The 26,844-nt window shown below is 42.0% G+C and overlaps 1 long non-coding RNA gene and 1 pseudogene across 1 annotated transcript; one reads left to right on the top strand and one right to left on the bottom strand.

Annotated features, from left to right (window-relative positions):
- The first annotated feature begins 7,260 nt into the window (after nt 1-7,260).
- Nucleotides 7,261-8,573, top strand: LOC131486203 (transmembrane protein 59-like; annotated as a pseudogene).
- Nucleotides 8,205-8,649, bottom strand: LOC131486204 (uncharacterized). Its single transcript, XR_009249233.1, has 2 exons — nt 8,542-8,649; nt 8,205-8,295 (listed from the first exon to the last, which is right to left on the bottom strand). It is a non-coding gene; the product is annotated as an uncharacterized LOC131486204 (long non-coding RNA).
- Between the last annotated feature and the right edge of the window lie 18,195 nt (nt 8,650-26,844).

Genomic DNA, 26,844 nt, shown 5'->3' with positions numbered 1-26,844 from the left:
CTTGAGAAATTTAGGTCATAAATTCCTGCATTCCATATGACTTCTTTTACTTCAGGTTTCAGAGTTGGAAGGGATCTTAGAGACCACCTGGTCCAATCCCCCCCTTTTTTCATTGAGGAAACGCTCCAGGGAGGTTAAACACAGACAAAGACCACACAGCTAGTTAGACTTGGGAAACGAATCTGGTCTTGCAACTTTTGGTTCATTCTTTGTCCTCTGCTTCAAGCAGGTAAGATGAGAAATCCTGGGAACAGCTTATTTTGGGGGGCTTTGGGGGACAGAGTGTCAGCTTTGGGGAGAGTAGTTTTATTACAAAGCTTCCCAGAAGCCCTATTCCTCAGAAGCAAACTGCACATGTTCTTTCCTCCTGCCATGGACTCCAGTCTCCTGTGCACATTTAGGTCAAGTGGTGGCAAGGGGGTGTTGGATACTTGGGGGTCTAGAGAAAATGAAGTTCAGCAATTTATTTCACAGAAGAGGAACTGAAACCAGAGAGGTTAAGCAACCTTATTCTTTTTTTTTTTTTTTTTTTTTTAAAGCAATCCTTCTTCACCCTCCTTCTTAGTAAGAACTAATTCTGTTGAAGCTGATTTTGACAATTGCATTTAATCATGATCTCTGGACTATGTGCCTTATTGTCATGAGGCTCTCATTTTACTGATTGATAAAGCAGAAAAACAGAGAAGTGGTGTACTCTGATGAGAATTCTGGCAGGAAATGAGATGGCCATTACCACTTGTGGTTCTCCTCTTTCCCCTCTCTGCAAGGCTCCTTTTGAAATCTTGCATTGCCTTCCCATGGAGTAATTTAGCAGAGCTTCATGTAAATTGTGCTCATTTGCATTAACTTTCATAACGAAGAAGCATATTCCCAACCGGACTGGAACAAAGCCTGTGGTTACTTTGTGCCTTCTGCACTGTGTCCATTCCCTGGGAGCCCTGGGGGGTCTGAATCCATCATCAGAGTTAGAGCAGAGGAAGGAGGTGACTGGCAGGAGCAGGCCATGGGTTCAATAGAATAACACAATATGTGCCCTGATGCCTAGTATTCAATGTTTGCAAGCGCCTGGTTTCATTGCAATATTATCACGAAGCATAATACAGCAAGTCATTTGGTTCAAAGGTGTCAAAAGGCCTTGTAACTATTAGCCAATCTAATGAGCTAATGTTTTAGTCTGTTCTTTTGTTTTAAAATGTGAATATTTCGTATTAATTCCAAACAGATATTTGGTCATTTGTAGGAATGTTACAAGAGTAGAACCTTCTGGAATTGACATCGGACTGACTAAATGAAAGGCCCTTTGAGTCACACATCCTAACTAGTAGTGATTACTAGTAATTACAAGCTCAAGGTCAGTAAGACATGCTTCTTAGCCTCCAATGGGGTACAAGTAGGTATTCAGCAGGGAACTATGCTGTTCCCAACACACCTGACCTGGCCTGGGCTCTGTTATGCAGGTAAAGGGTCATTTCACTGTACTGAGACCCTCAGGGGTAGAACATCTGGGGAAAGAAGCCAGTTCTGTAATGTTGCTGAGTTTGGGGAAGGTCTCTAATTGATTCAGGTGCTTAGCTGAGGACAAAGCTTTCCATAAAGTGATGTTCTCTCTGCACCTGACCTGTGAGTCCTTAGTGTGGCTTTAACCAGCAGGAGCAAATTAGTGAGCCTGACTCCCTGTTGGGGCAGGAGGGTCTCACTCTTGTTTCTCATGAGGACCTGGCCTGAAAATTTTTGTGTGGGTGGACATAATAGCTCTGGACTGTTGTATAAATATGCTATTGAAATTTGAGGGGCCAGGAGCAAATAACAGAGGAGACCAGACCTTCCTGGGTCATTGGTATGTATGGTTCAGGCCACTCAAGGTCTCTGGGACCCCTTGATCAGTAATTTCACTTCAGTCCTCACAGTTTTAAGAATTCTCATACTCTAGGTTAAAGCTTTCATTAATATGGCCCCTTCTATTATTTTTCAGTAAAGCCCCTTCCTTAACAGATATAAAAGAAATGTTTCCTCCCTATTAAAAAAAATTGCACCTTGATCCTTTCCAAGAGATCCCATTTTCCTTGTACAATACAGATGAAATCAAATAATACATATGCACTCATAACCTCTGACCCTCCCTCTGAGCCTCCCCTTGCCCATAAGGAAAATTCTGGAAATTCTAGCATGATTAACTTGATACTTTTCCTTTGATCATGCTCCTCCCACTCTCCTTATCCTCCTTTCTTCTTGCTCCCTCCCCTTCTCCTCATGGTCATTTTTATTCATATGAGGATCTAGTTTATGAGAGAACAGAAGAAATGTTAGCTAGAGAATTTATAATGGAAGTGAAAGGAAAAAGCCAATAAATCTAAGAATGAGGTGAAGTACCAGAAGAACCCAGTAGGGCAGATATCAGAGTTTTAAGTTGGGAGCTGAGTGTGGGAGACAAAAATATTCCCAGGGAGAATGTTGCATCTATATGGAAGATACTGAGGATGGAAGAACTGAAGAGAGAGTAGGCTTAAGATGTTTGAGTCTGGGGTATCCTGGGTGGCTCAGTCGATTGAGCGTCCGACTCTTGATTTTGACTCACGATCCCAGGGTCATGGGATTGAGCTCTGCATTGGGCTCTGTGCTGAGTGTGAAGCCTGCTTAAGATTCCCTCTCTCCCTCTGCCCCCTCCCCTGCTCTGCTCTCTCTGTCTCTAAAAAACAAAACAAAACAAAACAAAACAAAACAAAACAAAACAAAACAAAAAAGATGTTTGAGTCTGGACTAAGAAGGTGGCTCCTCAAGAGTTGGAACAATGTTTGAATTAACTTGAATTGTTTTTAATGACTATTTACTTGTCTAACTGTTTTTCTTTGAATTTGGTGCTATTTTTGGAGTTTGGTTCACTGGTTGGGAGAAATTATATTCATGTTCTTTAAAAAAGAAAAGCATAGTGAACCTATCTTTGCCCCAAGTGCAGAAACTCTGTCTGAAGAGAGAAAGGACATGTCTTCCAATAAACAATCAGAAGTGTGGCCAGTGCCATTGCGTGCAGGGACACCCTGCTTCACGGCTGTTGATGATACTTCTCTGAGTGTGCAGAGGTGCAGTTCCTGGCCAAGAACCAACGTATGCCGTTGTCAACCTGTCCCTCCTCACCTAACTCCTCTCCGGATGGTGCTCCAAAGACTGCTCCAAAAGAGTCAGTTAATCTAATACAATGTAGAAAAAGAAAAATATCAAGGAAAATTTACAAAATTTTTCAAAATATGTTTTAAAAACCTGGTACTCTGAGGGGCACTTGGGTGGCTCAGTTGGTTAAGTGACCAACTCTTGTTTTCGGCTCAGGTCATGATCTCATGGTTCGTGAGTTGGAGCTCTGTGCCAGGCTCCGTACTGACAACATGGAGCTTGCTTGGGATTCTCTCTCCCTCTCTCTGCCCCTCCCCTGCTCATGCTCTCTCTCTCTCAAAATAAATAAACATTAAAAAAAAAATCCAAACATCGTACACTGAAAAAGAGACATAGGGAAATCCACAATTATAGTTGAATATTTCAACACTTCACCTGTAGGAATAAATAGAACAAGTGAGTAAGGATATAGAATACCTGAACAGTGATATCACCTAATTTTACCTTGTAGGGACGCCTGGGTGGCTCAGTTGGTTGGGTGTCCGACTTCTGCTCAGGTCATGACCTCACAGTTCATGGGTTCGAGCCCCGTGTCGGGCTCTATGCTGACAGCTCAGAGCCTGGAGCCTGTTACCGATTCTGTGTCTCCCTCTCTCTTTGCCCCTCCCCTGTTCACACTCTGTCTCTGTCTCAAGAATAAATAAACATTAAAAAAAATTAAAATAAATTTTACCTTGTAAATAACCATAGAAAAATCCCTCGCAAAAACAAAATACACATTCAGCTGTATATTGATCATTCATCAAAATAGACAATATTCACAAGAAACTTAAAAAATTCTAATTATGCAAAGCATACTCTCTGAACAAGTTGAACTTAAGCTAGAAATAAAAAAGTAGAAACATGCCTGAAACATCTGCAAATAATTGAAAATCAAACAATACATTTTAAATAACCCGTGGATGAAAGAATCACAAGGGAAATTAGAAAATATTTTGCATTGAATGAAAATAAAAACACAACAGTAAAAGCAGTGCTTAGCGGGACTATATAGCATTAAATATTTATTTTGGAAAGAAGATAAAAAGTCTTAAATAGATGATTTAAATTTCCATCTTAAGAGACTGAAAAAGAAGAGCAAAAGTAAGAATAGTAGGAAATAATAAAAAATAGGAAATAACAACATTAAGAGCAGAAGTTAATAAAACAGAAAACAAAATACAATAGAGAAAAATCACTGAGAATCAAAGAAACAGTATCTTGTTGCTGTGAAAAGGCACATAAGTCACCCTGACATTCTCATCGGGGCTCTGATTTGCATGGGTCCATCATAAGCGGATTTTGACAGATGTTTAATTTTGTTACCATTCCTCTTACAGATTCTATTCTTAGGGGATCTGTCACACCCATGCAACTAATTGAGTTGTTGAAAGGCTATCCCTTTTCTCTGTGTGCCAATCAGTTCAGTATTAGAGTCCCTCTATAATACTGGCCAAGAGGAATCAGACACGGACAAATCTTAACCACTTTATTGACCTGAGAGATGGTCTTGGATGAGCATATATAGTGAACAGCTTTAGAAGTTACCAAACACCCAAACTTAGTTTTTAAAAGACTTCCTTTTGAAGGGATTACATGTAAAACCTGACTGTTCTATATTCTATTAATGACTTCACAGACATTTCTTTTTTTTATTTGCCCAACATTATTTAATCAGTTTAATTTGCCAATCACAATAGCAATTTAGGCACATCCAAAGTCTGTTGCTGGTAAATAACAATTTTAATGAGAAAGTGTGCTAAATGAATTTATATAATTATAAAAATAGTACAGTTAATTTTTCCAAGTTAGTCTATAGCTATGCTTACTTACATGGCTATTGAGAATTCTGTGGACTTTTCATCTATTAAATTTTTATTGTTATTAATAATTATTGATATTTAAATATGTGTGTATTTCACAGACATTTCAAACTTCTCACATCCAGATGGACCTTTGGATGTCCTCTCCCCCCACTCCCAATTTGTTTGGCTCCCTGTCTTCATTATCTCAGTAAAGGACATTAGTAAACACCTACTGCACTGTGAGAAAGAGGACACCAACTTGCTTTCTCCTTCTTTTTCTCCCTCCTTAAGTTCAACAGCAAGGCTTGTGTCTCCCATTTCCAATATAGGTCTGGGATCTCTCTCTCTGTTCCCACAGCCGTGGCTGTGATCCAAGCCACCATGATTTCCCCCCTGAGCTAGGACAATAGCTTCCTTAGTGGACTTCTCATATCCCTCCTTGTCTTCTTCCAGTCTATTTCCTTTAAACACACAAATCAGGTCATGGTACTCTCTGCTTAAATCTCCACATGGCTATACAATGCACTTAAAAATACTTGAAATTCCTAATTATGGTCTACAAAGTCCTGAATGGTCTGACATCTACTCATATCTCCAAACTGATCTCAATCTGCTTTTCCTTTAGCCAACTGTGTGCAGGTATCATTGGCTTTTTCTTCTCTTCCTGGAGCATGTCAAGTGATCTTCCAGGGACTTTGGCAATACTATTCTCTGCCAGGAAAATGCTCTTGGCCATACCACTGTTCTTGATAATATCATCTTCCAGGTGAATGTATCAGCTCTCCCAAAGAGCAGTCCTGACCATTTTAGGTATGTTCATTTCACTCCCACTCTCATAAGTACCCTTTCATATCACTCTGTGGGCCCCCTCCTCACACGGTTGATAAGTGCCATGACAGTGGAAGTTCACACCCATTTTGCTCATTATTGTATGTGTGGCATCTGGCCAAGTATCTGGAAATCAGCAGTTGTTTGGTAAAGACTTTAGTGTCTTCATGCCTATTGTTTCCTGTATTGAAGAACTCTTCCTCCATCTTCAGAAATCCTGCTACTTCACAGCAGTCCCCTGGACTCTGCTCACCAGTCACTTACCCAGAGAGGTCTTCCCTGACCACCCTGTAAGCCTTCCCATCATACCTATCCATCACTCTCTTTTGCCTCGTTAGCCTTCATTATCTTTGTTCTTACCACTTGATATTTTGTGAATTCTCTTGTTTATTGTTGATTATCCATCTTCCCCTAGGGAATGTGACTCCACAAAAGCAGTGACTTTGTTTAATGCTGTATCTCAGCACTGAAAATAGTGCCTAGAACACAGTAGAGACTTGATAGATATTTATTGAGTGAATGAATGTACAAAGCCAGGCAAGGCCATGCTAAATTCCATAATGAAATGATTTTGAAGAGTAGAAGATGAGTTGGCATTGAGACCCAGTTAAACCGTAAGCATTTGGGGATTTAAACCCCTTTCCTTTGTTTCCTGGCTTCACCCCTGTGCTGTAAGAGGAACAAAGGAAATGATCCAGAGTATCGGTCTCCTCAATTCTTTCTAGTATCCAGTGTATTTTCCCTTTACTTTGGCAGCTCTGTGTGAGTGTGAGTTTTGCATTCATCTTTTAGCTGCTGGGAAGAAAAGATAAAGTGAATGAAAGAATGAACATTTAAATGAGTAAATAGGAACGTTCTCAGTGGATGCTTGAAGATGTGTATCGGTCATCCCCTTGGAGAGTCACAAATGGCCTGCAAAGCATTGTTGAAATTATAAACAAGATTCTCCCAAATCTGGTACATGACAGATCTATAGTATATCTGTAATAAAAATACATGTTTTAAAAAAGATATGTCTTTGAAAAACCCAGAGATCCTTATCTATATTTATCTCAGGACTCCTTCTCCCATATAGAACCTAGATCATTTCAATGTATTGCTATTGGTATTTTTCAGAAGGTCACTCACAGGGGATTAAGCTTGGGTCCTTGTGCATTGTGCCATTAACTGAGTCCGTACAGATATTTTGGGTTACTATTTGTCAAAACTGAAAGATTATTTTCAATAATCAAGAAGCTTATCTTAAAAATATTAATGTTTTTCAAAAAATTTCCTGATTTAAAAGTTATATGAATATATATAAAATGCATGTTTAAGAATACATATATACATATATACACATATACACACAGAGAGACACACACAAATCAATTATAAAAAGCTGTTGTAACAAATCAACATGTATTTGTGGTTGTGAAACTTGATTGTAAAACACATATTAACTTGCTTTGTAAAGAATGAAGGGTGGTCAGAGGGAAACAAAATGGCAGCGCCAAAGGGGAGCCTCTGGATCAGGGCCCAATTGGGGTACCCGCCACTGCTGCTGCTGACCATGGCCCTGGCGGGAGGCTCGAGGACCACTTGGGCTGAAGTGTTTGACTCGGCCTTGGGTGATACGGCATCTTATCACTGGGCCTGTCAGTTGACCTTCCTCTTACATACCTACCCCAAGGAAGAGGAGTTGTATGCATGTCAGAAAGGTCGCAGGCTGTTTTCAATTTGCCAATTTGCGGATGATGGAATTGGTTTAAATTGGACCAAAATGGAATGTTGAATCTGCATGTAGAGAAGCACATTCTCAATCTGGTAAGCAATATGCTTGACATCTTGGTTGCCAGGACCAGCTGCCATTCGCTGAACTGAGACAAGAACAGCTCACGCTCCTGATGCCAAAAATGCATCTATTCTTCCCTCTAACTCTGGTAAGGTCATTCTGGAGTGACATGATGGACTCTGAACAGAGCTTCATAACCTCTCCATGGACGTTTTATCTTCAAGCTGATGATGGAAAAATAGTTATATTCCAGTCTAAGCCAGAAATCCAGTATGCACCACAGTTGGAGCAGGAGCCTACAAATTTGAAAGAATTGTGCCTACGCAAAATGTCCTATCTGCAAACGAGAAGTTCACAAACACATAGGCAGTGTCTTGAAGATGGAGAAAGTGATGGCTTTTTAAGATGTTTCCCTCTTAACTCTGGGTGGATTTTAACCACAACTCCTGTCCTCTCGGTGATGGTATTGCTCTGGACTTGTTGCGCAACTGTTGCTACAGCTGTGGAGCAGTATGTTCCCTCTGAGGAGCTGAGTATCTATGGTGACTTGGAATTTGTGAACGCACCAAAGCTAAACAGATATCCAGCTTCTTCTCTTGTGGTTGTTAGATGGAGAGCCGGACTATGAAGAAGCAGGGCCTCTACCTACAAAAGTGAATCTTGCTCATTCAGAAATTTAAGTGTTTTTTTTTTCTTTTTTAAAGTAAAGGGTAATAGACATCTAAATTTCCATTCCTCATAGAGCTTTTAAAAATGGTTTCATTGGTGGGGTGCCTGGGTGGCCTAGCTGGCTAAGCATCCGACTTCTGCTCAGGTCATGATCTCACGGCTTGGGTTTGAACCCCTGTCAGGCTCTGTGCTGACAGCTCGGAGCCTGGAGCCTGCTTCAGATTCTGTGTCTTTTTCTCTCTCTGTCCCTCCCCAGCTCATGCTCTTTCTTTCTTTTTCTCAAAAATAAATACACATTAAAAATTTCTTAAATAAAAAAACAAATAAAAAATGGTTTCATTGGATATAGGGCTTAGACATCACTATAAAATGCAAATAAATTTACCCAAATCTGTGAAGACTATATTTGCTGTAACTTTATCTGTAAGTTTTTTTTTCTAGTAATTTAAGAGATGGGTATTTGAGATCACATTTTTTTACTTATAGCTGTGGCTATTCTATTATTTACATTGTTTTTCTTTGTTTTCTTTCTTAGCCAAATTCTGTGAGCTGATCATTGCTCTTTCCCATCTCCTAGACCATGATACTGTCACTTTAGTTAATAAATTGAACACTCAGTAGGATTTGATGCTTCTGCTCAGAAATGGCCCACAAGCTGTATTTTGAAATTTAGCAGGAAATGCCCTTTTATGACACTAGATTTTCAGTTGTACTGATGGAAATCATTAAAATTTTATTTGAAAAAAAAAGAGAACAAAAGGTTATAGGAAGGTATTATATTATGTGTGTATAATATTTTCCTAGATAGAAGAAACTACGTAAGTGTTTTGTTCTGTTGTCTTGCGTGTACTTTGACCCATGATTATTTGGACAGATTTTGAGTTATTTCCCTTGGTAGGAAATAACCAAGGCTACGCATCTGCAAGGTTTCAGGCCAAGGTCATGGATATAGCCTAGAGCCCTGAAAGCTTTTTCTTGGGGCAGCTCCCCTGAGGTATAAAGAATTTGAGTGTAAATCATGCCCTGGCTAGCAAGAAGCCATCTCTTAGTCACTGAGCTGACGTGCCAAGACCTCTTCTCTTGCCAGGGATAGGTTTGATGTGTAGACCTCAGGACTGTGGGTTCAGTATGCTGTGTGTGTCATTCAACACCATGCCATATCTTCCCTGTCATCATGCAAAATGAATAGCATGAACATTTTGGGAGCTGTGACCCTTCTGTCATTGAATGGTTGCTCACCAGCTTCAGAAGGAATGCACTGACATTAGCAAAATCCTTAAGGAGAAGAAATGAGGAAACCAAAGATGAGAAAACAGCAAGGCTGCAGAAATGTGAGTGCACACAATGCTAAGTGTCTCTCTGGATTGCTATTATTTATTCCTGAGGATCTTTCAAGAGGATAGAAACTGCAATAAAAAATGAGGGAATTTGGGGGTTTTAGCCTGAATAAGCAAGGCTATAGGTGCCATTTAGATGGCCATTTAAATGGGTCAGGTAAATGCGGATTCTTCCCTGCTCCCAAAGCCTGTAGAATAGATATAAACTTAAACTGTAGCAGCCAGAATACACATTAACTATAAAACATAACTTTTAGGACCTGTAGTTCCCAACCAGGAGGTGCAACAGAATCATCCGGGATTCTTTTTCAGAATAAACCTGCCTGGACCTCATCTCAGGTTAACTTTTTTGTAAGGTGGACTGGAGAATCAGCATTTTAGTTTGGTTTTACCATTGGGTTGACCCCTCTTCCGTTTTCATCTTTTGAAGCACTGGGTTCCTTGACAAGATTTTCCCAGTCAATGTGGACTTAACTTCCTTATTGGCTCACATGTGGCAGGAAGTTGGCCCACTACATATACCCAGCACAGGACCTGGTAGTGAGGGGAGAGATGATTTTTTTTGAAAGGCCAGCAGAGGGAGCTGAGAAACAAGTTTTCCTCTTGCCTCCTATTCCTGTGGCTGTGGATGTCGACAGGTAATTTTTCTCTCCCAGATTATAATTTGGAACAAATTAAATCAAGATCCGAATATTCTGGAATTTGGCAAGTGAGTGCGCCAGGTATTTCAGTCTCACTTTGCCTCCTTGAGCCAGCCATGTTGTCCTTGTCTCTGAGGGATACAAGCACAAATGTAATACACTGTGTCACTGTGGATGTCTGCTCTGCCTCATGACCCTCTTCGGGAGGGAGACAAAGACAGCAGAATCAAGACAAAATGGCCAATACGTTTCTTTTCTCTTCAGGTTTTTTCCCTAATAAGTTAAAGAATGACTTTCTTAGAGTGATAGTGTTATTCTTTTTTGAGAGATGCCTTGTTGACGATCCTGACTACAAGCTCCTCCATTTGACCCAAAAAGGAAACAACAGCTAATTACTCGAGACAGAGAGCAGGTTGCATTTTTGCTACGTCTGAAGATAAGTGAAATAGGTAATTTATAAATGAAAAGGAGAATCAGCCACAGAATGGGAGGAAAAAAAAAGATAATAATTCAACCTAGCCTTACAGTTGCAAAGAGAAATGAAGAAACTTAAAAAAAAAAAAAAAGATAAAACCTGAATTGCAAAATTCAGGTTGTGCTGAATGTGCTGATGAATAGAATCCATTCAATTCCTGAGCAAATGGAATAATAACAGTAAGCTTGTACTCATGGTAGATCTTCAGATTATTTCCTGGGTATTAGTGGGAAATGACCAGAACTAAATGGAACATAAGTATTATTTGAATCAGCATCCCTATTCTTTGGATGGTGAATGCAACAGTGATTTTAGAGTGAATCAGGCTAAAAATAGCTATAGGGCTTTTTTTTTAAATATGAAATTTACTGTCAAATTGGTTTCCATACAACACCCAGTGCTCATCCCAACAGGTGCCCTCCTCAATACCCATCACCCACCCTCCCCTCCCTCCCACCACCCATCAACCCTCAGTTTGTTCTCAGGGTTTTTTTTTCTTTTTTTCTTTTCTTCTCAGTTTTTAAGAGTCTCTTATGTTTTGGCTCCGTCCCTCTCTAACCTTTTTTTTTTTTCCCTTCCCCAATGGTCTTCTGTTAAGTTTCTCAGGATCCACATAAGAGTGAAAACATATGGTATCTGTCTTTCTCTGTATGACTTATTTCACTTAGCATAACACTCTCCAGTTCCATCCACGTTGCTACAAAAGGCCATATTTCATTCTTTCTCATTGCCACGTAGTATTCCATTGTGTATATAAACCACAATTTCTTTTCTTTTTTTTTTTAACCACAATTTCTTTATCCATTCATCAGTTGATGGACATTTAGGCTCTTTCCATAAATTGGCTATTGTTAAAAGTGCTGCTATAAACATTGGGGTACAAGTTCCCCCATGCATCAGCACTCCTGTATCCCTTGGGTAAATTCCTAGCAGTGCTATTGCTGGGTCATAGGGTAGATCTATTTTTAATTTTTTGAGGAACCTCCACACTGTTTTCCAGAGCGGTTGCACCAGTGTGCATTCCAACCAACAGTACAAGAGGGTCCCCGTTTCTCCACATCCTCTCCAGCATCTATAGTCTCCTGATTTGTTCATTTTAGCCACTCTGACTGGCGTGAGGTGATATCTGAGTGTGGTTTTAGATTTGTATTTCCCTGGGGCGCTTGGGTGGCTCAGTCGGTTAAGCGTCCGACTTCGGCTCAGGTCATGATCTCACGGTCCGTGAGTTCGAGCCCCGCGTCGGGCTCTGTGCTGACAGCTCAGAGCCTGGAGCCTGTTTCAGATTCTGTGTCTCCCTCTCTCTGACCCTCCCCCGTTCATGCTCTGTCTCTCTCTGTCTCAAAAAAAAATAAACGTTAAAAAAATTTTTTTTAAAGATTTGTATTTCCCTGATGAGGAGCGACGTTGGGCATCTTTTCATGTGCCTGTTGGCCATCTGGATGTCTTCTTTGGAGAAGTGTCTATTCATGTTTTCTGCCCATTTCTTCACTGGATTATCTGTTTTTCAGGTGTGGAGTTTGGTGAGTTCTTTATAGATTTTGGATACTAGCCCTTTGTCCGATATGTCATTTGCAAATATCTTTTCCCATTCCGTTGGTTGCCTTTAGTTTAGTTTTGTTGCCTTTTAGTTTGTTGTTGCCTTTTACTTTAGTCCTTTGCAGTGCAGAAGCTTTTTATCTTCATGAGGTCCCAATAGTTCATTTTTGCTTTTAATTCCCTTGCCTTTGGGGATGTGTCACGTACGAAATTGCTGCGGCTGAGGTCAGGGAGGTTTTTTCCTGCTTTCTCCTCTAGGGTTTTGATGGTTTCCTGTCTCACATTCAGGCCCTTTATCCATTTTGAGTTTGTTTTTGTGAATGGTGTAAGAAAGTGGTCTAGTGTCATCCTTCTGCGTGTTGATGTCCAGTTCTCCCAGCACCATTTGTTAAAGAGACTGTCTTTTTTCCACTGGATATTCTTTCCTGCTTTGTCAAAGATGAGTTGGCCATACATTTGTGGGTCTAATTCTGGGGTTTCTATTCTATTTCATTGGTCTATGTGTCTGTTTTTGTGCCAATACCATACTGTCTTGATGATTACAGCTTTGTAGTAGAGGCTAAAGTCTGGGATTGTGATGCCTCCTGCTTCAGTCTTCTTCTTCAAAATTACTTTTGGTATTCAGGCCTTTTGTGGTTCCATACAAATTTTAGGATTGCTTGTTCTAGCTTCGAGAAGAATGCTGGTGCAATTTTGATTGGGATTGCATTGAATGTGTAGATAGCTTTGGGTAGTATTGACATTTTAACAATATTTATTCTTCCAATCCATGAGCACGGAACGTTTTTCCATTTCTTTATATCTTCTTCAATTTCCTTCATAAGCTTTCTATAGTTTTCAGCATACAGATCTTTTACATCTTTGGTTAAGTTTATTCCCAGGTATTTTATGCTTCTTGGTGCAATTGTGAATGGGGTAAGTTTCTTTATTTGTCTTTCTGTTGCTTCATTATTAGTGTATAAGAATGCAACTGATTTCTGTACATTGATTTTGCATCCTGCGACTTTGCTGAATTCATGTATCAGTTCTAGCAGACTTTTCGTGGATTCTGTTGGGTTTTCCATGTATAATATCATGTCATCTGCAAAAAGTGAAAGATTGACTTCATCACTGGCAATTTTGATGTCTTTGATTTTCTTTTGTTGTCTAATTGCTGATGCTAACACTTCCAATACTATGTTAAACAACAGCGGTGAGAGTGGACATCCCTGTCGTGTTCCTGATCTCAGGGGGAAAGCTCTCAGTTTTTCCCCATTGAGGATGATATTAGCTGTGGGCTTTTCATAAATGGCTTTTATGATGTTTAAGTATGTTCCTTCTATCCTGACTTTCTCGAGGGTTTTTATTAAGAAAGGATGCTGAATTTTGTCAAATGCTTTTTCTGCGTTGATTGACAGGATCATATGGTTCTTATCTTTTCTTTTATTAATGTGATGTATCACATTGATTGATTTGCAAATGTTGAACCAGCCCTGCAGCCCAGGAATGAATCTCACTTGATCATGGTGTATAACTCTTTTTATATGCTGTTGAATTTGATTTGCTAGTATCTTATTGAGAATTTTTGCATCCATATTCATCAGGGATATTGGCCTGTAGTTTTCTTTTTTTGCTGGGTCTCTGTCTGGTTTAGGAATCAAAGTAATGCTGGATTCATAGAATGAGTCTGGAACTTTTCCTTCCCTTTCTATTTTTTGGAATAGCTTGAGAAGGATAGGTATTATCTCTGCTTTAAATGTCTGGTAGAATTCCCCTGGAAGCCATCTGGTCCTGGACTCTTATTTGTTGGGAGATTTTTGATAACTGATTCAATTTCTTTGCTGGTTATGGGTCTGTTCAAGTTTTCTATTTCTTCCTGCTTGAGTTTTGGAAGCGTGTGGGTGCTTAGGAATTTGTCCATTTCTTCCAGGTTGTCCAGTTTGTTGGCATATAATTTTTCATAGTATTCCCTGATAGTTGCTTCTATTTCTGAGGGATTGGTTGTAATGATTCCATTTTCATTCATGATTTTATCTGTTTGGGTCATCTCCCTTTTCTTTTTGAGAAGCCTGGCTACAGGTTTATCAATTTTGTTTATTTTTTCAAAAAACCAACTCTTGGTTTCGTTGATCTGCTCTACAGTTTTTTTAGATTCTATATTGTTTATTTCTGCTCTTATCTTTATTATTTCTCTTCTTCTGCTGGGTTTGGGGTGTCTTTGCTGTTTTGCTTCTATTTCCTTTAGGTATGCTGTTAGATTTTGTATTTGGGATTTTTCTTGTTTCTTGAGATAGGCCTGGATCGCAATGTATTTTCCTCTCAGGACTGCCTTTGATGCATCCCAAAGTGTTTTGATTGTTGTATTTTCATTTTAATTTGTTTCCATATATTTTTAAATTTCTCCTCTAATTGCCTGGTTGACCCATTCATTCTTTAGTAGGGTGTTCTTTAACCGCCATGCTTTTGGAGGTTTTCCAGACTTTTTCCTGTGGTTGATTTCAAGCTTCATAGCACTGTGGTCTGAAAGTATGCATGGTATGATCTCAATTCTTTTATACCTATGAAGGGCTGTTTTGTGACCCAGTATGTGATCTATCTTAGAGAATGTTCCATGTGCACTCGAGAAGAAAGTATATTCTGTTGCTCTGGGATGAAGAGTTCTAAATATATCTGTCAAGTCCATCTGATCCAATGTATCATTCAGGGCCCTTGTTTCTTTATTGATCCTGTGTCTAGATGATCTATCCATTGTTGTAAGTGGAGTATTAAAGTCCCCCTACAACTACCACATTCTTATCAATAAGGTTGCTTATATTTGTGATTAATTGTTTTATATATTTGGGGGCTCCCGTATTCAGCACATAGACATTTATAACTGTTAGCTCTTCCTGATGGATAGACCCTGTAATTATTGTATAATGCCCTTCTTCATCTCTTGTTACAGCCATTAATTTAAAGTCTAATTTGTCTGATATAAGTATGACTACTGCAGCTTTCTTTTGACTTCAAGTAGCATGATATATAGTTCTCCATCCCCTCACTTTCAATCTGAAGGTGTCCTCAGGTCTAAAATGAGTCTCTTTTAGACAGCAAATAGATGGGTCTTGTTTTTTTTATCCATTCTGATACCCTATGTCTTTTGGTTGGAGCATTTAGTCCATTTACATTCAGTGTTATTATAGAAAGATATGGGTTTAGAGTCATTGTGATATCTGTAGGTTTCATGCTTGTAGTGATGTCTCTGGTACTTTGTGGTCCTTGCAACATTTCACTCACAGAATCCCCCTTAGGATCTTTTGTAGGGCTGGATTTGTGGTGATGAATTCCTTCAGTTTTTGTTTAGTTGGGAAGACCTTTATCTCTCCTTCTATTCTGAATGACAGACTTGCTGGATAAAAGATTCTCGGCTGCATATTTTTGCTGTTCATCACATTGAAGATTTCCTGCCATTCCTTGCTGGCCTGCCAAGTTTTAGTAGATAGATCAGTCATTAGTCTTACTGGTCTCCCTTTATATGTTAGAGCGTGTTTATCTATCGCTGCTTTCAGAACTTTCTCTTTATCCTTGTATTTTGCTAGTTTCATTATGATATGTCATGCAGAAGAGTGATTCAAGTTACGTCTGAAAGGAGTTCTCTGTGCCTATTGGATTTCAATGCCTTTTTCCTTCCCAGATCAGGGAAGTTCTCAGCTCTGATTTGTTCAAGTACACCTTCAGCCCCTTTCTCTCTCTCTTCCTCTTCTGGAATTCCTATTATACGGATATTGTTGTGCTTCATTGCATCACTTAGTTCTCTAATTCTCCCCTCATACTCTTGGATTTTTTTATCTCTCTTTTTCTCAGCTTCCTCTTTTAGCATAATTTTATCTTCTAATTCACCTATTCTCTCCTCTGCCTCTTCAATCCAAGCTGTGGTTGCCTCCATTTTATTTTGCACCTCATTTATAGCATTTTTAGCTCCTCGTGACTGTTTCTTAGTCTCTTGATCTCTGTAGCAATAGATTCTCTGCTGTCCCCTATACTTTTTTCAAGCCCAGCGATTAATTTTATGACTATTATTTTAAATTCATGCTCCATTATATTGCTTAAACCGTTTTTGATCAATTCGTTAGCTGTCGCTATTTCCTGGGGTTTCTTTTGAGGAGAAATCTTCCGTTTCGTCATTTTGGATAGTCCCTGGAGTGGCGCCGAACTGCAGGGCACTTCCCCTGTGATGTCTGGAGTAACTTGTGTTGATGGGCGGGCCGCAGTCAGACCTGATATCTGCCCTCAGCCCACCACTGGGGCCACAATCAGACTGGTGTGTACCTTATCTTCCCCTCTCCCAGGGGCAGGACTCACTGTGGAGTGGTGTGGCCCTTGTCTGGGCTACTTGCACACTGCCAGGCTTGTGGTGCTGCTTCTATGGGATCTGGCATATTAGCCGGGGTGGATCCTCAAGGTGTACAGGGGCGGAAGGGGCAGGCTTAGCTTGCTTTGCCGCCGGTGGTCCCTTGCGGGAGGGGCCCTGCGGCACCGGGACGGAGGCAGACAGACCCGTTGGAGGGATGGATCCACAGAAGCACAGAGTTGGGGGTTTGCGTGGTGCAAGCAAGTTCGGTGACAGAAACTGGTTCCCTTTGGGATTTCGGCTGGGGGATGGGTGAGGGAGATGGCGCTGGCCAGTGCCTTTGTTCCCCACCGAGCGAGCTCCGTCTTCCAGGACTCAACAACTCTCCCTCCCCGTGTCCTCTCGCCCTCCCGCTCTCCGAGCAGAGCTGTTGACTTATAACATTCCAGATGTTAAGTCCCGCTGGCTGTCAGAACTCATGCAGTCTGGCCCCTCTGCTTTTGCAAGCCAGACTCGGGGATTTTGCCTTGCCGAGCTGGCTGCCCCTCCACTGCCCCAACTTCCTCCCACCAGTCCGTGTAGCGCACTGCCTCTCCGCCCTTCCTACCCTCTTCTGTGGGCCTCTTGTCTATGTTTGGCTCTGGAGAGTCTGTTCTGGTAGTCTTCTGGCTATTTTCTGGGTTATTTAGGCAGATGTGGGTGGAATCTAAGTGATCAGCAGGACGTGGTGAGCCCAGCATCCTCCTAGGCCACCATCTTCCTCATAATCGATGATCATCTGTCATGGATGCTGTCTGCAGGCCCCTTTCCACCGCCAGGCCTGGGCTCCAGGCGGCGGGCACCTAGTCCCCTGAGTGGTCTGGGAGAAACCTGAGGGCACCTGCGTCCCCTCAGCATGCAGACCCGGAGGGCGTGCAGAAGCCCCGTCCTCCCTGAGACTTGAGGGCCCAAAGCCTGGACGCCGTGGGAGCCCCCGCGGCCCCGGAGAAGCGCCCTCTGAGGCCCTTGTGCGGCTCGTGCGGGCCAAGGGCCACCCATGCACGCGCCCATCTCCTCGCTGCCCACACAACCCAGGGCTTTTATTTATTTATCTACTTATTTATTTACACAGAAAGACCTCTGTGATGGGTCAGATTTCACTTCTCTGTGGTTTCTGTGTAGATAAATGCCAGCTGAGGAACTCTCGGAGTTGTTCTATCTGAAGGACACACTCAGTTTTTGGCCTAAAGTTTCCAGCACAGGTGACTCTGGACACTGGCAGCCCACCACCTCTTCCAGGAAGATGTCTCTGAGTGACAGCTCCTTCTCAGGAGGTCAGGACCCTCAGGCACCTGGAAGCTTCATAGCGTTGAAATATTTGCTCCCTGATGTGAGCTTGGTGGCCTTTTCTAGAAATATAATATATTATATTACATATAATATATTATATAATATATTATATTACATATAATATATTATATTATATAATATAATCTTATATAACAGGGTGACAACTGGGGGCTAATGTGCTCTTTGAGATGTAGGTGAAATACCTTCTCTGAGTCTCCTTGGCCTTCTGTTCCCTCTTAGGTGGTCTGGGGCATCCCATGTCAAATGTGAAACAGAGATGCTTTAGTTTCCACCACAAAATATCACTCACACAGCATGGATAAGACTCTTAGTTGAAGAGGGTCCTGGGAAAGTGATGAAGGATGTCCATGCGAGCTCAAAATGCAGCCCATTCCTCCCATGGTACCCATTTTTCTCTCTTCCTCCTCTCTGTTCTCCACTGGATTTCCTGGGGAGGTCTGACAGCTTCTCCCCTTGTTTGCAGAGTGTTTTAGCCTTTTTCTCTTGAGCCTGGGTGCTGGCCTTCATGGAGGTATGTGGTGGTGGTGGTGATGGTAGTGGCCTGGGAGGAGTGGAGGTGAACTTCTCCCTAGGTTCTTTTCAAATTATTTTTCCAAAGAGAAAGAGTGCCATTCTTTATTTTTTTCTTTTAAATTTATTTATTTATTTTGAGAGAGAGAGGGTGGGTTGGGGAGGGGCAGAGAAAGAGGCAGAGAGAGACAGGGAGAATCCCAAGCAGGCTTCTCACTGTCAATGCAGAGCCTGACTTGGGCTCGAACCCAGGAACCACGGGATCATGACCTAAGTTGAAGTCAGATGCTCAATGGACTGAGCCACCCAGGGCCCCAAAAGACCGCCATTCTTAAGACAAATTTTGATACAAACCATAGGTTAATAGTTTGTCAATCTCATTATGATGATTTTAACTCAATGACTGGTATCCTTGAAAGATAACTACCCCCACATACATTAAGCTGGATTCACAACCTTGATCTCGATATGTACATAGAAATGGCTGGTTGAAACTCCCCACTCATGCCCTCTCTCTCAAAATAAATAAATAAACTTAAAAAAAAATGGCACTCTTTCTCTTTGGAAAGATAATTTGAAAAGAACCTAGGGAGAAGTTCACCCCCACTCCTCCCAGGTCACTACCACCACCACCACCACCACAGACTTCCATGAAGGCCAGTACCAAGGCTCGAGAAAGTTGAGACTATTTAGTAGGAAAAATGTGCACTACAAAAGTATTCTTATTAAAGAATTAGTATTCAATAACACTGATGAAAAAAAGCCAATCAGTTCAGATGGGCACATAATCATAATAAAATATGTCATCACTTCCTCTCCCCCCGACCTGCTTTCCTGAGGTAGCCACTTGTGACCATTTCTGCTTTTAGCTCTTCTGATGGTTACAATCATAACTTCCCTGAATGAGAGAGATGACTAAGCTTTGAGCATGAGGGCGGGCAGTGTGCATGCGAAGGCTTCACTTGAAACATGTGGGCAGGAAGTCACATTAGAGCCACTCAAAATCCTGTAACAGGATGAGCCCTTTCATTGTTGGTTGTCTCCTTAAGTCCAGGGATTCTTAAACCAGCACCATCGGCATCATCTGGGGACTGGCAAAAAAGGCAAACTCTCCAGCCCCACCCCGAGACTCACTGAACCAGAACCTTTGGGAGTGGTGCCCAGAAAGTGGTGTTTTCACAAGATCCCCAGGCCATTCTGAAGCCCACTCAAGTTTGAGAAGCGCAGCTCTGAGTCAACCACAGAAATTCCATTCCTCTTGCTGGTGACTGGTGTAGGGGCAGCCACGTGACCCAGTCCTGGCTAATGAGATGTGGCAGGAGGTCTGTTGGGGAGGCTTCTGGGAAAAGAGCTCTTGCTCTTAGAAGAGGGGCGTGGAAGAGTGGGAGCCGTCCTCCGTCCTTAGCCCGGAAGTTGTCACGTCTTGCGGTGGGGAGGAAGGGACTGCTGCCGGCAACTTGTGGTCGTGGGTGAGCTGACGCGCTGAGCGGGGCGCCTGAGAGTTGGGAAGAATCTGCAGGCCTGATGATATCCCAGGGCCCTGAAATTAACCATCCTGGAATCATCCTGCCTTGGACTCGTCGTGTGAGTGGGTACAGAGAATGTACAGGAAAATGAATCTACTCCACCATTTGTTCCAGAGGCATCTGTTCTGTTCATTTTCATACCTGCCGTCCCTGAGTTCCTGGGCCTTGTCCTTTGCAGCTTTGTCTTGGGCATGTCCTGAAGCTGATATCCCTTTTGCCAGTGTTCATCCCTCAGTATAATTCTACCTAATGACTGGCTTCCAGAGATTCACAAAAAGCCCTGGTGCTGATCCTCTTGTACCTTCCATTCTTCCTGGTCCCTCTAATACTGTCATGTAGATGTGATTTGGGGAGGGCAGAGAAAGGAATATGCATAATTTGCCAACTTGAATCAGAAGGCCCTTCCTTTGTTTGTTTGCTCTTATTGAGATTTGACACCCATTTCAAAAGAAGGAAAGATGAAGTTTATAAAGAGAAGAGTTGTTCAGTGAGGTCACTTCTGGAACATCCATGTAACCCTTGTGGCACACACACTGATGCTTTGGAAATTATTCTTAACTCTTAAATGCTGTGGCTTCTCCTAAATGTAGATTCTACAAAATAAACAGGGATGCTGCAGTGAGGCAGCAAGGCAGTGAAGAAGGCCAGCTTTTCCTGGACCTTGGGTCAACATCCTTCCCTCCCAAGAAGTAACTCAGAAGATGTGGAATATGGGTTCTTTTACCTTCATAATTCTGTGAAACTGAAGTTTCAGTTGTCCAGCACGTGATGATTGACAGTGTATATATAGTTTTATTCAAATCCTCACCCACATGATGTAATCTTGAGGTAGCACTTACATTGGTGAGAAACCACCATGGGGTCTCTAGGGCCATCTCAGATAGGTATCTGCACTCTACTTATAGTTTTCTGACATAAACTTCCTTCAACCTGATGTGGTTTTGCCACAGCTGCTATTTCACTGTACTCTTTGACCCTCGTTCATCGAACAATACGTGCGATTCTCTCTCTCTTTAAATGTCAGAATGTGACATTCTGTTTACAAGTATTTGTTTTATGTGTATTCCTTACTGCTTCTCTTATTGTTAAGTATATGTTAAACAATTGGTCTTTTGCTGTTTCTCATCAGGGACCCCCTTTAAAGGGTAAGGCTTGACAGAGGCGTCAGATCTGGGATGATCACGTTAAGGCTTTTACTGGTTCTAGAACCGAGTCAATTCACTCCTTTCTGTTTGAGCTTCAAATTCTTCCTCTGCAAAAGACAGAGATTAATCACAGCCTCTGACAGGTTTGTGGTGCTGAGGCTTGACAGGGGTGGTAGGTAATAACTGCAGTGTTGTGTAAGGAAAACCAAAGGTCTAAAGTGTAAGCGAGTACATCACCACCACCACTGAGAATGGCAGCAGTCATTTGACCTTTAATTGTTCACTTAAAACCCAAATGCATATCCTTAAAGCCTTTCTTGTCTAAGTGTTTGTTATCTGTAATGCACTCACAGGGAAATTTTGGTTTCTTTAAAATGGGAGTGAAAGGGCGCCTGGTGGCTCAGTTGGTTAAGCGTTGACTTTGGCTCAGGTCATGATCACACGGGTTTGTGGGTTCGAGCCCCGCATTGGGCTCTGTGCTGACAGCTCGGAGCCTGGAGCCTGCTTCGGATTCTGTGTCTCCCCCTCTCTCTGCCCCTCCCCCACTTGTGCTTGTTCTCTCTCTCTCTCTTGAAATTAAATAAACATTAAAAAAATAAAAAATAAATAAGTGAAATGGGAGTGAAAATTTGAAGGCATATTTTAAAGCATTCTAAGTGTAGAGAGTTTTATAATTCCCCCTCCACTTCTCCATGTGTGACTTGACATGTTTTATAGTGATGTACATTTTCTCTTTCCAAATCTATTAACATAGAACCTTTTTCTTTGCACTCATATTTCATTGGTTTAAATAATCAGCGTCATCATATAATTAAAAAGGTAAGTACAGCTTATATTACATTGGGATGCATTTGCTTGGGGACGGATCCAACTGAGAGAATATGTACAATTCGTTTGGTGGGAGTGGCAGTGAATGATGTTCTTCCAGACATGAGCCTCTGCAGACCCTCAGCATCCCTCAAGGAATTTTACAAAGGACTGGATAAAGTTGGGAAACTGGTTAAGAGTAAGTCCATTAATGGAGCCTCTTCAGAGTGTGTTCCTTCAGCGTGGTCCTCTAGAGCCTGACTAATCAAAGTGTGGTGTGGGGACAAGCCATATAGTGTCATCTGGAACGTGTTAGAAATGCAGAATCTCAGGCCTCACCCCAGGCCTCCTGAGTCAGAATCTTCCTTTAAACAAGAACATAAATGTTTCAAAATCACAGGGAAGTCTAAGAATCACTGCTTTAGGGTCTGCTTTAGGACCTCTGTACTTCTTGCTCCATAAACTGTCCTCAGTGAGTTCATCTACTTTTGAATCTGGTATGAGATAGATATGTCAGAAATATGCGATACTCTTGTTCTGAAAAAGTGAGAAAGGTTGTTCTGTTGGAAATTGCCTCCAGATCCAGCTTATGGGCTACACAAGAAAATACGTTTTATAATTTTTGTCTGAGTTTCTGCTGGCTATTGTAATAAATTACCACAATCTCAGTGGCTTGAAACAACACAGATTGATTCTTAGAGAGTACTGGAGGTCAGAACTCCAAAATTGGTCTCACTGGGCTGAAGTCAAGGTTGTCAGCAGGGTGATTTCCCTCTAAAGGCTCTGAGGGGAAATCTACCTCCTTACCTCTTCCAGCTTCTAGAGGTCATCTGTGTTCCTTGGCTTGTGGGCCTTTTTTCACCTCCTTCCATACTCACATCCATCTCTCTTTGCTTCCTTCTTAGGAGGCCTGTGTGGTTACACTGGACCCACCTGGACAACCCAAGTTGGTGTCCTCATCTCAAGATCTTTGACTTAATTGTATCTGCAAAGTCCCTTTACACATTCTCAAGTTCTGGGGATTAGGATGTGAACATCTTTAGACAGCTATTATTCAGCCTTTCACAACCTTGTTGTCAAATACTGTTTAAAGAAAACTTAGCATTGTTATTATTACTATTTAACAATGACTGCTATGTCTCTAGAGCTTTCCACATACATGGATCCTAATCCTCATAAGTATAGCCCACGGGAGCTATCATCACCCTGCCCTTGTAGATGAGAAGCCTGGGGTTCAGAAATCGTAGTGGGACAGGACAGGGACTGGCACCCAAACCCTGATGAATCCAGGTTTACTGAGCACCTCTTGGTCCCTGGCTCATGTCACCAACACAGTCACCTGATTTATTTCCAAACTTAGCATGCATGATGTCAAATAGGCCAGGGTTGTCCAGTTACCTGTTAATGTCCACGGATCTGAAGTCCATGCTTATTTTGAGAAGGAACCTTTAAATGTTATGCAGAGACCAAAGTGATAGTTTTGGTGAAAAGCCCTAGCAACTTCCTGTACACTATCAGCTGACTGATCAGGACTCATTTCTAGAAATCACACACCCAGACAAGACAGGAAGGGTCCCCATCTTTAAAATCACAGGAGCCAGACAGAAATGCTGTCCCTTGGCAAGAGGTGACTTGGGAGATGCCACTTTGATGAGCTTCTGTATAAATTGTGGCTCAAACTTTTGGTGGAGCAGAGGAATGAAGCTGGGTCAGAATAGAGATCACAGACATGGAAATATTTCAGAAAGCTTTTTTTCTTTTTCTTTTTCTTTCTTTCTTTTTTTTTTTTTTTTTTAAATCATAGCTCCTATACTTGCTCTGGGAACTTTACTATGGGCAGAGACCAAATTCCCCTCAGTTATGTGGCTATAATCACTTTGTTATTGGAATCCTCCAAAAGAGCACGTTCTTGGTGCATAAGGAACACAGTGTGCTTTCACTATTTCCCCATCTCCCAGATTCAAGTGTCCTTTGGTAAGGTGGACAGAATCTATATGGCTTTAAACTGTGAAGGCGAGGGGTGCCTGGGTGGCTCAGTCAGTTAAACATCCTACTCTTGGGGCACCTGGGTGGCTCAGTCGGTTAAGCGGCCAACTTCGGCTCAGGTCATGATCTCGCGATCTGTGGGTTCGAGCCCCGCGTCGGGCTCTGTGCTGACAGCTCAGAGCCTGGAACCTGTTTCAGATTCTGTGTCTCCCTCTCTCTCTGACCCTCCCCCGTTCATGCTCTGTCTCTCTCTGTCTCAAAAATAAATAAATGTTTAAAAAAAATTAAAAAAACAAAACAAAAACAAAAACATTCAACTCTTGATATCGGCCCAGGTCATGACCTCATGGTTCAGTTCATGAGTTCAAGCCCCTCATCAGGCTCTGCACTGAGAGTGCAGAGGGTGCAAAGTGAGAGTGCAGAGAGACCCTGACTGGGATTCTCTTTCTCCCTCTCTTTGCCTCCCCCCGCCCTCGGCTTGTGTGTGTGTGTGTGTGTGTGTGTGTGCACAGTCTCTCTCTCTCTAAAGAAATAAACATTAAAAAAAATAATAAAATGTGTAGGCTATTTTCTTATAAACTATCTCCCAGCCCCTGCCAGTGTTTTGGAATATTTGAAGGTGATCTTGACTCTTCTGCTTGATCAATATCTTTCTAAAAGGAAATAAATTTTTATAGAAATCAAGTTATGCTCACAGATGTGATTGAATGCAGAAATGCTTGAGATACCCCCAGACTCCAAAGCCTTAGTCTTTTTTCCTCATTCTTTTTTCCTTCCCTCTGGGTCTGGAACCACACATGACGTTTCTTGGTAATGACTCTAATACCAATGTTGCATTAATACCACAAGCAGTTATGTTCCAGGTAAAAATGTGTACAAATTTTAATTGCACGGGCTACTCAAAATTCCATAAACAAAGCTTTTTTTGAACAACAGACAAAGCATGACACCGACCAAAGCATGACACCGACTTTATGAAACCGACCAAAACTTATTTGCTCTTTTTACCACAAGAACTAACAATCAGAAATCAATTCCTTGCTTTATTTTGAATTTTATACTTTATTTCAAGGGTTCTATTGTACATTTTCTGACCATTAAGGTTTGCAACAACTCTTGGACAAAATATAGAATTCTGACTTGGCCCTTAAGCAAATTACCTCTCCTGTCCATGCCTCAGTTTTTTCTTTTTAATCTGTAAAATGGATGAATAATATTTGCTGTATTTACATGAGGGGAAAATGGGTTTGCAATGGGTATGGAAATCAAAGTGTTCTCTTTGCCAATGCATGGAATTAGGTTAAAGTGAAGTTACACACTTACAATGACTCTTCTCTTACCCCCGTGGGGTCTGGCTGTTCTTTGTGTAATTTATTGAACGTGAACTGTGGGTTTCATATCTTTGGCGAAATCAGCCGCCTTTGTCGCTTCCTGTTCTGGCAGCGCCCTGCTGAGCATCTTGTGATCTCAGGAGTGGAGAAGCAGGCTGGCGGAGCAGTCCAGGCGCGGCTTAAAAATACAGTTCTCGGACTATTGGTTCAGATTTCCTCCCAGCGAATCCCTAGGTAGACAGATTACAAGTTTGCTTGTCTGCATCTTGGATCCCATTCCCTGCTCTGGTTGTCAGGTTTACAACTCTTCCTTCCTACCTGCCTCTCCCCACAGTACCATTTCCTTCCCCCCTGTATGTCCAAGCTGACAAAATTGGGTGTGTCATCATTTGCACATGTGCCGGCTGCTGGGCGTGTGAGAAGGGGATGTTTAAACCACACCATGGGTTTGTGGTCCAGAATCAGTCTCCATCCTCGGCATCTCAGCACTGCAGAGCTTTGTGGACAGACAGCGGCCTCCCTCACACCCTTCCACACCCCTCCCCAACTGGCCTAAGTTGGCTTTGCAACTTGATAAACCTTTCAAACAAGAAAGGGCAGGTCCTTCCTATTCCCCAAGTTGGAGCAGATATAGCATATTTTGACTTGTTAGTGATCAACTTATTTTCTTATTAAGTCACATGAAATGCAACTTCAAGTGTTCTTCAGGACACATAATGTCACCAGTGGAAATGATCTTCTTTTCTAACATTTATTAAGAGCTTGCTACATGTTGGACACTCTGTTGAGTGCTTCCATTGTGTTATTTCGTTTGATCTCCTCATCGGTTCTATGAGATAGATATAACTCCCTTCATTTAACACTGAGAAGAGTAAAGCCCAGAGAGGTTAGTCAGCATGCACACTGTCACACAGGTAGATAGTGAAGAAGTAGGATTCAAACCCAGGAGGCTGGCTCTGGGGCCTCTGCTCCCAGTATGCTTCTCACCCTCACTCAGGCTCCTGAACTCCCTGAGACTTCCCCATCATGGTGGGCACATGAGTGCTCAGAGACAGATTTGTAAAGCACTGTGCAAAGGACTCAGGGCGAACACGAGCAAGTGTCACTAAGTGCCGACACTCCCAGGCAGGTGGTGAAGAGGCCCATGGTTTTTTCTGGTCTCCAGATTGGGGGGCAGTGAGCTTGGCCTGGGCTCAGCTGGATGCACATGGGTCTGCACTCCAACAGAGGGGCATTACCTCCTCTTTGCTCTCTCTTCTTATGGGGCAACTGTGACAGTGGCTAAGTTTACTCTTGGGCTGGCCATTCCCATGCTCATTTAGATGCATTGGCTATGGTTGGTAAAGAGTGTGGAATAATCAGCAAATTCTATGATGCTGGGCCCACTGGGAGGCAGTGGCCATAAGTGGAGTTTCTGTAGTCAGAGATTCCCAGCAAGTGACAAAGGAGGTCATTTATAATCTAACAATCTGTGGCCATCTACTTGGGAGAGGCGACAAATTCCTGCCCTGAGAATGTGTTCAAGAAAGTGAGGTCCCTGTTAGGAGCAGGGAGCCAAAATTTAATCTGCTAGCTGTGGGCCAGGCTCAAGCATCAGGGGATTAATCCCTGCTCACATAGCTGGGCAAACAGTGCTTCTCAGTGTCCAATAGACTCCTTGTGGGTCCTCCC

The sequence above is a fragment of the Neofelis nebulosa genome, chromosome 9 (assembly GCF_028018385.1).
Source record: "Neofelis nebulosa isolate mNeoNeb1 chromosome 9, mNeoNeb1.pri, whole genome shotgun sequence".
NCBI classification, from domain to species: domain Eukaryota; kingdom Metazoa; phylum Chordata; class Mammalia; order Carnivora; family Felidae; genus Neofelis; species Neofelis nebulosa.
The sequence above is the reverse complement of the archived record's forward strand: the minus strand, read 5'-3'. Positions and strand labels throughout refer to the sequence as shown.